The sequence below is a fragment of the Monodelphis domestica genome, chromosome 3 (genome assembly GCF_027887165.1).
Source record: "Monodelphis domestica isolate mMonDom1 chromosome 3, mMonDom1.pri, whole genome shotgun sequence".
NCBI classification, from domain to species: Eukaryota; Metazoa; Chordata; class Mammalia; order Didelphimorphia; family Didelphidae; genus Monodelphis; species Monodelphis domestica.
Window position 1 is genome coordinate 417,263,571 of NC_077229.1, and position 12,667 is coordinate 417,276,237.

The following is a 12,667-nucleotide window of genomic DNA, read 5'->3' on the forward strand; positions in this document are numbered from 1 at the left end:
TTTGAATTCATGTTATGGTCTTCCTTCTCAAATCCTACAAGCCCTTCAGAGTTCCTCTTAAATCCTGTCTCCATGACTCCTCCTAAATCTCTCCCTGGCACTCCTTAAAATGTACATTCAACATGTAGAACATTGTGTCTCATGCTCTCTTGTTTTTCATATAATGCTTCAAATAGCAAATCTTCTCAGATAATAATATAAAAATCATTTTATGAGCTCTCCATTATTATGGTTTCATATTTCCCTCCATTAAACCATCTTTTATAGTAGACCACATCTTCCTAGTCATTCAAATGTCAAAAAAAAGTATGGAAAATATAAGATCCTGCTTATTTCCCTGAATATATTAAAAACCATATAAGAGTTCAGATTGATATGAGTACAGAGATAATTTTTAATGGCTTTTATCAACAATCATCATAACAGTGCATCACCAAAGGGGTACTTTCACACAGTACCAAAAAAAGAAGCTTTTGATTGAGTGGTTCTATAGATGGTTTTGTGCAGTTGTCTCAAGTTCCAAATTCAACTAGGACTTTTTTTTTTTAACCCTTAACTTCTGTCTTAGAATTGGCAGTAAGTATTGGTTTGAATGCAAAAGAGTGGTCAGGGCTAAGGCAATTAGGGTTAAGTGACTTGCCCAGGATCACACAGCTAGGAAGTATCTAAAGTCAGATTTGAGCCCAGGATCTCCCATCTCTGGGCCTGTCCCTCTATCCACTGAGTCACCTAGCCACCCCTCAATTAAAACTTCTAAATGAGCTCCATGACTTAAAGATCAACCTAGCCATCCACATAGGGGAAAGAATAATGCATATGGTTTAGGCCAAGACCCAAAACTGGATGGGCAGTCTTTTGAATTAGTCCATCACCTTATGAAGGAAGGTGAAGGTGAGGGAAGGAGAAAATGAGCTAGGATCAGAATTAAGGAAGAAGAGATAAAGTTGAATGACATTTGGAAAATGCTGTCTTTCCAATGATTCCAAGTTGCTCATTAGCCCACATTTTGGAAACCCATGATGTCCCAATGATTCTAGAAGCACGGGGCCTGGTACATAGCAAGTGTTTAATAAATGTTTGTTGAATTGGTTGAGTAATTAATCAATGTTCTCATGGCTGCTACTAATGGGCCATTTTCATTTCAGAAGGATCACGATTGCAAGGAATGATCCAAAGGGCACACAATTGGGATAAGTGGGCTGCCTATTATCACTGATGACTTGCACATAAGAAATGGCACGTCGAATTGCCATGACCATGGCTTTGGACCCTCTACACTACCTTGATCCTGTGAGGGGGTCAGCATGGGTCAGCAACTAGAGTTGTACCACCAGGGTTATAATTAGGACCTGGTTAATAGGGCTTTGCCCCAGGGCACTGATCGGTTCCCCATAGCGAACTACCACACCTTTATTTGAGGTCTTTTGCCTCACTTGCCACAATTGCCTGTAGGATATCCCAGCCAGTATCTTGTCCCCAGGGTCATGGGCAGGACTTCATCCATGATTAAGCTATCTTCCGTGCCACTCCCTACTCTCAGCTGAATTTGTCCCAAATACAGTTACAGCTAACCATGACTCTGAATATCCGTCCTGCAAATTCACAAATCATGGGCAGGTAGGTTGGTTCCCCAGCATTGTCATCCTGGAATGGAGGGATTATTTTATTTTGGTTTAATAACCCAAGTGCCTAATCTGGTGGCTCACACATAGTAGCTGCTTAATAAATTCTTGGATTCAGGGCTGCCTTAGAGATTTCTGTCCTAGGGCTTTCTTCACCCAGTAAAGCCAAGGGTAACAAGTTTATTGAATCAAGAACTATAAAGGACCATAAAGATTATTTGGTCCAACCCTCTAATTTAACAAGTAAGAAAAACAAGCCCAGAGAAGTGAAATGATTTTCCAAAGTCAAACAGATACGGACAGAGCCAGGATGTGAACTCTTTGACTGTGAATGGCTTCTTGCCATCATTAATGTGCTGCAGGTCTGGTATAGCCTGTTGCTCAATACCTTCTGGAGTTTGGGTAATGTTCATCTGGATTCAGAGTTGTAGGGTCCCAGGTATCAGAGGGTAATACTACTGATAGCCTAGAAATAGAGCAGCTAGGCAGCACCATAGTGCACAGAGTACCAGGGCTGGAGCCACAAAACATCTTTTTCCTGAGTTAAAATCTGGCTTCAGACACTTACTATGTGATCCTGGGCAAGTCACTTAACCTTGTTTGCCTCAGTTCCCTCATCTGTAAAATGAGCTGAAGAAGGAAATGGCAAAGCAGTCCAGTATGTCTGCCAAGGAAACTCCATTTGGGATCATGAAGAATTGTACACAACTGAAAAACAACTGAACAACAAGGGATTGGAAAAGCAAAGCAGTCAGTTTCATAAAAGAACTCTTGGAATCCCAGGGCTTTTATGGCAAAAAGAAGAAGTATGGGCAAGACACCAACCCTGCCCAAAGAAAGGAAAGAGAACTAGCGCCAGCTTTGCAGGAGTGGGGTGCTGTGAGATGGAAAGGGTTGTGGCTGGAATTTTACCACTGCCAGGCTCCTTCTCTGTTGCCAAAGGAGTCGTTTAACCTCTCAGTGCCTCCAGTTCTCATCTCTTACCAACAGTAATCTCCTAGGATTACTGCTGGGAAGGAGCAGCCAAGGCAATTATGAAGCACTTAGCACAAGGCAAAGCCCATAAATTAAATGGAGTTTCAAGATTTGTCCTTGCTCAGTATGACACAACATATAACAACTACCCTGCCAGGCAGTGGGTAATGAATCATGGTTCACTTAGGAACTCTGAAGCACTGATGTGTATAATAGCATTAAACATGTATCATCTGCCGCCCCTCCAGGGGCTCTGACAAGAACTAGCTATGTGATCTTAAGCAAGTCACTTGATTTTTGTGAGCACATGTACAGAAGAGGGTTGGACAAGATAAGTTCCAGAGTATTCATGCAGAAAGAGCTCTAATAGACTGTGCAATAATGCTACCGTCCCACCCCCAAAAGTCAGGTCAGTAAGCAACTATTAAGCATTTATTGGGAACAGGTAAGTAGCTCAGTGAATTGAGAACCAGAGCAAAAGACAGGAGATCCTGGATTCAAATCTTGACCTCAGACACTTCCTAGCTGTGTGACTGGACAAGTCACTTAGCTCCCACCACCTAGCCTTTACTGCTCTTCTGCCTTGGAACCAATTCCTAGAAGGTAAGGGGTTTTTTTTTTAATTATTTACTATGTGCCAGGCATTGTGCTAAGTTATGGGGATATAAATAAAGGCAAAAGACAGTGTCTGCTCTCAAGGAGTTCACATCATATCATAATACAGATGAAAATACAAATAGCTATATACAGGCAAGATATACACAGGATAAGCTGGGATAAAAAGGAAGGTTTTTTGTAGAAAGTATGATTTTAACTAGGACTTGAAGGAAATCAAGACAAAGGTAAGGAGAGAAGAGAACTTTAGGTCTTTTGTTCAATTGTTTTCAGCGGCGGCTGATTCTTTGTGACCCCATTTGGGGTTTTCTTGGCAAAGATATTAGAGTGGTTTGCCATTTCCTTTTGTAAGGATGATATTAGAAAATAAGTATTGTTTTATTAGCTTAGGGATAAGAAGTAGAATGGTTGGCTTGAGAAAAGAACTTGTGTTTGAAGCAGAGCTGAGAGAGCGTGTTAATTTCAGATGTGACAGTTAAAGCCTTTTTCTATGTCAATTACTCTCTTTGTTGGTTGGAGGTTGGTCTCCGGCAATTGGCAGAGACACACTCTCAGAGATTCTCTCCCAGAGCTGAAGGAGTGTTTTCCTTTCCCAATGTGGGAAACACTATTGACTATCTATTATGGTTTTTATAGTTTTTTGATATCTGAGAAGACCAAAGAAAGATCTGGTCTTTGCTTTGGACTCTGAGTCTGTTAAGATTTGATTCTTGTTGAGACTCAAGCAGCTAGCCTTTGCTATTTTATAATTTAAAGGCAAAGTTAAGATTTATAAGGATAGTAGTGGTAGTTTTTATTTAGATAGTATATAAATTTGGGTTAGTCAGATCAGGGAGGAGAAGTGTAGCCTGTGAAACACAGGAGAAGTGGTTCCTTGAAGAACCTGGAAGTGGATTTGGGTGGATTTAGAATCCCTTAGAATTAGAAATCCTTTATTTATCCTTATATATTTCAATAAACATTGTATGTTTATAATAAGAGTCTCTTTAGCATCCTTGTGCCTAGCCCTGAAGGGAAGTTCACATTTGAGCTTCACTTCATCACTAAGGATACTTTTGATTACCTCTATCAAAAGTATCTGAACAGTTTGAACTTAATTGGCGAGTTAAACAGTTTTGAAAAGGTTTGAACCTATATTGGAACAGTTTTTCCAATTAAATATTTTATTTTATGTAGTTCATTATTATTTTTACACTCTCCAGCTCATTTTAGTGACTTGCCCAGGGGTACAAAATTAGTGTCTAAGGCCAGATTTGAACTCATGAGGATGAGTCTTCCTGAGTCCAGTCTACTGCACCATCTAGTTGCTTCAAACTTCAGGTCTAGGAGATAGTCAATGAAAAACACAGTTGGAAGATAAAGTTTGGGTGATGAACAACAAGGAGACCACTGTTGTGAGGAAACAGAGTACATGAAAAGAGAAAGGAGAGGAAATAAGGTGTAAGTAGACTAGAATGGGGGCATCTAGATGACTCAGTGGATAGAGAGTCAGATTTGAAGATGAGAGATCCTCCTTTCCAACCGGGCCTCAAATATTTCCTTGTTGTATGACCCTGGACAAGTCACTTAAACTCATTTGGTTAGTCCTTTCTGCTCTTCTGCCTTTGAACTGATATTTATATGAATTCTAAGATGAATGGATGGATGGATGGATGGATGGATGGATGAATAGGTGGAAGGAAGGAAGGAAGAACGGAAGAGAGGGAGGGAGAATGAAATAAATTATTCTGCTGCTAATTTGAGGTCATTGGTCCCAGATAACTTTTTGATTTGCAGCTAGAAAATTCTCTAACACTCCATTTAAATTTCTAAATACCTGTGCCTCTAAAACCCATTTTAGGGGACTTTATTTAAAAAAGAAAAGAAAATCTACAAAAACTATGGTTTTTGGTACCTTGGTACCAAGATCTTCAAGTATGTTGAGGCAGTCAAGATTCACATCCATGCCTTTATTATGCATGTCTCTAAGCAACAAAAGCTTCTGATCTTCTTGGTGCTACATCCTAGCTAACACCCATTGCCCTGCCCTTATATTAAGATGATTCACTATGGGTGATGATAATATCTGTACAAGGACAGCTTAGGGCTCAACCTCATGAATTTCATTTCAGCAGTATGTATCTTAACCAGCTCCAGATGTATGATGTAACCATGCAGAAATGTTGTACTAATGGGGATCTAGAATAATAATAATAATAATAATAACTAACCTTTAGATAGCACTTACTATGTGCCAGGCTAAGTACTTTAAAATTATTATTTCATTTCATCTTCACAACAGCCCTGAGAGGTAAATGCTATTATGATCCCCATTTTACAGATATGAGGAAACTAAAGCAAACAGGAGTGAAGTGATTTAGTCACAGTCACACAATAAGATTCTGAGATCAGATTTGAACTGAAATTTTCCTTACTACAGGCTTAGTACTCTATCCACTGCACCACCTAGAATAATGGAGCAATAGAGCACATAGATATAAGAAAGAGGAAACTTTCAACTGCGGTCCTAAGGATTAGCCAAATACCCAGAATGGTGATAGTAATGAACATTACCACCCATCAACCACCATGAAAGAGATCACATTAGAGTGAATGGGTAAATAAACTAATGTCTCAGTCTCAGTTTCCTCATCTATAAAATGGGAATAGTACTATCAGCTTCAAAGAGGTTGTAAGGCAAATGATTAGCAAATTCTAAAGCATGATCTAAATGTGAATAACTTGGTGTTTTCAATCTAACTCCTAGATCTTCTAGTATTGTGAAATAGAACATCTGCTCCTTTCTTTTCTCCATTTGGCTTTCTTCCAGCATTTACACTACAGCTCTTCAGACTTACTCAACTGAGTGATGACATATCAACTGGGAGAAACAACAATATTATTAGCACTAGGAAGCAAAGCTCTAAATGACCTGCTTGCGAAATTAGCAAAAGTCTAAAAAGGTTTGCATTTCATTACCTGGGGATTATAATCTTGTGGAGAACTGTCTTTCATTGCTTTAAAAGGTCCTTGAGTGACTTAGGAAGGTTTTTCTTAGCCATTGCAGCATTTTTATTGACTTTCTCTGAAAGAAAAGAATAAATGAAAGGAAAAAAGAGGGAGGGAAAAAAGAGAGAAGGAAGGAAGGAAAGAAGGGAGGGATGGAGGAAGGAAAGTGGAAAGGAAAGGTTTTAACACCATTTAAGGGTTTTAAAGTTTTTTTTCTAATGAAAAAATATTGCATGAAAGTGAAAATTATGACTTTTTCACTGGATATATTAAGAGTCTTCCATAAGACGTTATTTCATAACTGTAGAGATTTCAGAGATCCTTGAAGGTTTTTAGCTGTATGGATAAGTGTAGATCCCAATAATAATAGTTTATATTTCTGTAATGAGTCAATGGTTTACAGTTAACAAAGTGCTTTCTTCATAATAACCCCATGAAATAGATTGTATAGGTGATGTCATCCCCACTTTAGGAAGTTTATTGAGGAAATAAGGAGGAAATTAACATTTAAAGAGAGGTCAAATAACTAACTGGGTTTTGAACCAAGTCTTTGGTATCTCAGATTGAGTGTCATGTGTTAATATGGATGGTTGTCTCACAGATCTGGACCTCAGACCTTCAGATCCTCAACAACAATTCTATTCATTAAAAAGTTTCTATTGGTCCTTCCATTGGTTATTGGGGTTGGGGAGAGTTTGCCAACATCTCACCTGGCTCATTGCATAGGCAACCTTTTGTATTTTTGTCTGTTTGCATAGGTGTTTCACAAAATGTTAAAAAAGATATAGAATAGCAGTTCTCAAAGTATGGTCCAGAGAACTCTGGGGGTCTTCAAGATCCTTTTAAAGGGTCCAAGATGTTATTTTGTTTTTTTCAGGAAGTTACATGTCAATTAATTATAATTTTTAATATTCATTTTCTGACATTTTGTAATCCATGTTCTCTCCCTTCCCAAGAAAGCAGGTAATATAAGTTGTGCACATATATTATCATATAATGCATATTTCCTTGTTCATCATGTTATGAAACAAAACATACACCAAAGAAAAATTAATGAAGGAAAAAAGTGAACAATGGTATGATTCAATCTGCATTCAGATTCCATCTGCTCTTTCTATGGTGGCGGATATCCTTTTTCGTCATGAGTTCCTTAGAGTTCCTTTTTCAATTTTCATTTCTAATACAATGGATATAAATAGAAACAGTTCACATATATCATTTTTAAGAGTGTAAAGGGATCCTCAGACCAAAAGTTTGAGAACTGATAAAATAGAGAAAAGTACCCAGTGCATTGGGGCAATGCTTTCTTGGAGGATCTTGGGCAAGGTAGGGATAAGACTCACACAGATGAGATATGAATGGGACACAATAAGAACTTTTGAATGGAGAATCTACTTTGATAGGATCATATTTTTAGCCTATGTCTTATCTCTCAGCTAAATTGAGAACAGGAACTGTTCCATACTTCTCTTCAATGCCTCATCCTACCTGGTACAATAGTGAGCTAAAATCATCTACTTTTACCTATCAAGTAAGCAGAAAAAGTTCTCACCCTTTCCATACATGACAGAATGAATCCCTTCAAAAACCTGAAAATATGTTTTTTTTTTATAACTATAAAATACTTGAAAATACCCCCCCAAAAAGAAAAAAATCTTCTTCTCTCCTCCAAGCAAAATATCCCCAGTTCATTCAATACATCCTTCTATGGCTTGATCTTATAGTTGTTAACCATGCTTGTTGCCATCCTCCATACATCTCCAGTTTCCAATGTCTTTCTATAATATAATACCCATGATATTTCAGAAATGGTCTCACCAGGAAAGAGAAGAGCCAAAGAATCATCTTGTTAGCACTGAACACCAAGTCTCAGATTGCATTATCAAGTTTTTGTTTTGTTTTGTTTTGTTTTTGCTATCATAGCACAATGTTAACTCATATTGAGTTTGGAGCCCATGAAAACTGCCATATCAGTGGCAGATAGCTAGCCATATCTCCCTCACCTTGTACTTATAAATTTTGATTGAACCCAAGTATAAAGAACCTCTTTTATCTATACCATCCTTTTTGAATAACATACTGCTTTCCACAGCCACATTCTAGTCACAGGTGCCATCCCACTAATTCTCAGTTCTACCTATAAGACCAAATTTGTCTCCTTGAATTAGAATCTTTTCGTCTCCTATGAAGCATATTTGATTTTGTGTGTGTATGCATATAATATATTATGTGTTTGTATGTGAGGAGAGAGACAGAGAGACAAAGAGAGCGAGAGAGAGAGAGAGAGAGAGAGAGAGAGAGAGAGAGAGAGAGAGAGAGAGAGAGAGAGAAAGAAAGGAAAGAAGGAAGGAAGGAAGGAAGGAAAAAGGAAAAGGAAGTTCTGACTCCTTTCTAGGATTTTGGCTCCTCTGAATTTCTGAGAGTCTTCATTCTTATTTTATTTCCTTTAATATAGCTATTCTTTATTATACTTCACATGTTATATATACAAAGGCAGTTTTCTCCTTTTCTTTTTTCTATTTAAAGCCATTTAATTAGATCTGCAAAACTATAATCAGCTCTGTTTTTACTAGCCCTAATTAAGTGCACTCTGTCACTGGAGAAGAGCCCATGATTTCTACTTTAAGCAGAGGTCCAGAAATTTAAATACCATGTTTAGACTCTTCTTAACTAGCTGTTAACACCCCAAATTTGCCTCTCTCTCCAGAAGACCTTACAGAAGGGATGAAAACAGTCTTTGTTGAATGAGACATTTGGGCTAGTGATCAGTAAGATTCTTTTCAGATCTAAAATCTGTTATTTCGTTATTCTGTATCTCAGTTTTGCATAATGCTCCATGCTTGTCAAGTCTTTCCTATATATTACTCCTCTCATACTCTGACATTGTATTGCTTTTCTGTTTGTATCCCCAGTGCTTATCACAGTTCTTTTCACATAGTAAGTGCTTAATCAACATCAATGTATTTTCATTATTCATTTGCTAATTCCCATTTGTCTGATGAATAATAATGATTAGGTTAGGTTTAAACAGCTTTCTCAAGGCCACAGAACAAGTTAGTAACATGAGCTAAACTAGAACCCAAATTATTTTTTCTTGAAGATACATTTAGACTTAAACTTCTTAACTGTCCTAGCCTTAAAACAAAACTTATAATTGCCACATTCACTTCTTTACACTATCCTATGAGTGAATTTGGTTCTGAAATAGAGTTCAGAGATCCCCACAAGGAGATATGAACCTTTGAGCACCCCTGGAGTCAACCCACATTCCCATGGTCTTCCCTAGAGGGATCATTCTGGAGCCCAGACTCAAATCTTCTGGTCATCACAGACTGTTCCAGCCCTACTTCCCTTTACTCCACCATTCCTGTGTCTGCTTTTACTTGGGAGTTATATCATAATGTTGGCCGTTTGTGTGTCCTATCCATCCCTCTCACCATTCCACCAGGATCAACAAGAATTCACCTGCCTCCTACTGTGTTAGATTCTCAGCTTCAGTCCCTGCCCTCCAGAATCTTAACATCTAGAAAGGGAAAGATGCTAGATAATGTGATGGACTATAAGTAATCCTTACTGGTAAGGATCAATGGTGCTGTGCTGGTCCTTAAATCGTTGTCTGGCTTTCTGGGATCTGGGCTGCTGGGTGCTGACCCAGAAAGGCTTCTCTAGGTCCCCAGCAGAAGCTAATAAAGACCTGAGGCTTATATATATATATATATATATATATATATATATATCTTAGTCAGTCAAAAGCCATTTTTCTCTCTAAGGCTTTTTCTGATGAGACTATCTATTCTAACTTATTATCCATTTCTACTCTTCCCCACTTTCCTCAGGCAGCTCAATATGTGGCCATTCCTTTCTTTTTCCTCTTTAAGGCTATTCCTAATATTCATCCAAACTGTATCAACACAGATGAGAGGAATGAGCTGGGGGGAAGGGGGGGATACTATTTAGCCTCTCTGGCCTATAATATATATACCCACTTGATGAATGAATAATAATTATTGAGTTAGGTTTAAATGACTTGCCAAGGCTACAGAATAAATTAGCAACATGAGATATATAGATAATATTTACAAATATATATGTATATATTCATCTGTCACATATGGTAAGATTTTCTCATGGTCAATTTTCCTCCTCCTCCCTGTCTGACTACACCCTTTCAGTGTTCTTTGCTGGATCTTTAATCCAATTCACTGCAGGGAACTCCCAAAGCTCTGGTTTTTAGACACTTTTCTTCTCTCTCTAAGACTGTTTTGCTTGGTAATCTCATCAGATCCCATGGATTCAATCTTCTTTATGCTAAATGATTCTCAGAAATATTTATCTAGCCCTAATCTCTCTCCTATCCTGTGGATAGAGTGTCAAAGTATGGAGTCAGGAAGACTCATCTCCCCAAATTCAAATCTAGTTTCAGACAGGAACTGTGAAACCCTGGGAAAGTTAACGGCCTCAGTTTCCTCATTGATCAAATGAGCTGGCAAGGAAAATGGCAAACCATTCCAATTTATTTGGCAAGAAAACCCCAAATAGGGTGACAAAGAGTCAAACAGGGCTGAAATGACTAAACAACCAAACTTCTCTCCTAACCTCCAGTTTCTATCTGCCCAATGGATATATCAAATTGGATGTTTCATAGGTATCTTAAACTCCACACATCCAAAAGCAAATCATTTTCTTTCCTTCAGGTCATCCATCCCCTCTTCCTAACGTTCCTGTTTCTCAAGAGTACCACCATCTTCCAAGTCACCCAGAGTTGAAACCTAGTTGTCATCTTCAACTCCTCACTCTCTCACCCCCCATTTCCAATCAGTTGCCATGTACTATCTATTTTACCTTCATAGCATCTCTCTTCTTTTACTGCTATGGCTCTGGTACAGGCTGCCATCATCTCAGGTTTGGATTGTGGCCATAGTCTGCTGATCTCTCTTCCTACCTTACCTCTCCCCACACCACTCATCTATTCCAGTAATCTTCCCAAAGCTCAGGTCTAAACCTGTCAACTCTCCTCTTCTTTCTAAATAAACCATTGTGACTCCCCATCACCTGCAGGATCAAACATAAAAATTCTATGAGTATTCAGAATCCTACATAACCTGTCCCTCTACCCACACATAGTTCCAGTCCTTTTTACATCTTAAACTGATCCTTGTATAAGAGGAAAAGACCAGAAGCCATGAAAAACTAAAATTTGAAGAAATGTCTCAGAAGAAAAGCAGATGGAATGCCAGCTGACATTGGGGAATGGTACGGAATTTTCAGCCAGACTCAAAAGGCAGTTGGGGGAGAAACCAAGAAGTTCTTGTCTTGGGCTCCTGGAGCTGAGAAGGAGAACTACCCTTGGCTGTGAAGATACACAAGTCTCTCAATCCTTTTACCTGAGCAGCAGAAGATCTTCTCTCTCAACTGGTGACATCTTTAGAATAAAGACTCCTTTCTCCCCTTAGGGGAAACCAGAGTTTATTTCTAAAGAAGACTTCCTGGTTCAAACCCTCAAGATCTGTATTGGGAAAATAACTAGGGATTTTCTTTTCCCCCTGTCCTGTTTACCCTTCAGCCCTTTATACCCAAATAAAATAGACATCTTGATTTTTTAATAGAAACTTGAATCAGATTCAATATGTTAGAAGGGGAACTTCAAAAAACCATCATTTCATGAAGGAGGCTGAGGGACAATCTTACTTACCCTTTTAGTCTAGTCAGATTGACTCCATTGGTCAACAGATCAACTTGGGGGAAGGGGAGGAAGGAAGGAAGTGTCACCTTATAGTTAATCCCCAACTGTCTAGCAACTTTGGTTCCTCATTCAAGAACCCCACTAATATACCCTCTTGCTATTTCTTAACCAAAGCACTCCATCTTCTGACTGTGGGCTATTGACCCTCCCTAGAATTCTCTCCTCCCTCATCTCTGATCCATGGTTTCCCTGGCATCCTTCACATCCTAGCTAAAACCCCACCTTTCATAAGAAGTCTAAAACAAAAAACAACATAAGTAGTCTAGGGGCAACTAGGTGGCGCAGTGGATAGTGCTCCAGAAATGGAGTCAGGAAGACTCATCTTGGGGAGTTCATAATCCAGTGGTAGGGGGCAGCTGGGTGACTCAGTGGATAGAGAGCCAAGCCTAGAAATGTGAGGTCCTGGGTTCAAATATGATCTCAGACACACCATAACTGTGTGACCCTGGACAAATCACTTAACCCCTATTGCCTAACCCTTACTGCTCTCCTACCTTGGAACTGAGAGTATTGATCTAAGACAAATGTAAGGGTTAAAAAAATGAGATGGAAACATATAATATGAACCTGTGATAGTTATGGAAAAGTCTAAATTTCTAACCACTCTACATCAAGTAAATTAGTGTACAAAAGCTGTTGGATAGCCCCACTGTGTCACACCTCAGCAACTCAACTGCCTGGGGTAAAAAAAAAAGAGATTTTTCTAAATACTTTTTGAGTTAAA

The 12,667-nt window shown here is 38.7% G+C and overlaps 1 protein-coding gene and 1 long non-coding RNA gene across 4 annotated transcripts in view; one reads left to right on the plus strand and one right to left on the minus strand.

Annotated features, from left to right (window-relative positions):
- LOC130458486 (uncharacterized) overlaps positions 1 to 12,055 on the minus strand; it is a 147,231-nt gene extending 135,176 nt beyond the window's left edge. The window contains exon 1 of the long non-coding RNA XR_008917829.1: positions 11,893 to 12,055. This is a non-coding gene — a long non-coding RNA (uncharacterized LOC130458486). The remainder of the gene's footprint in view (positions 1 to 11,892) is intronic.
- LOC100017450 (urea transporter 1) overlaps positions 1 to 12,667 on the plus strand; it is a 104,796-nt gene that overhangs the window by 30,642 nt on the left and 61,487 nt on the right. The gene's annotated exons all lie outside the window — the stretch shown is intronic.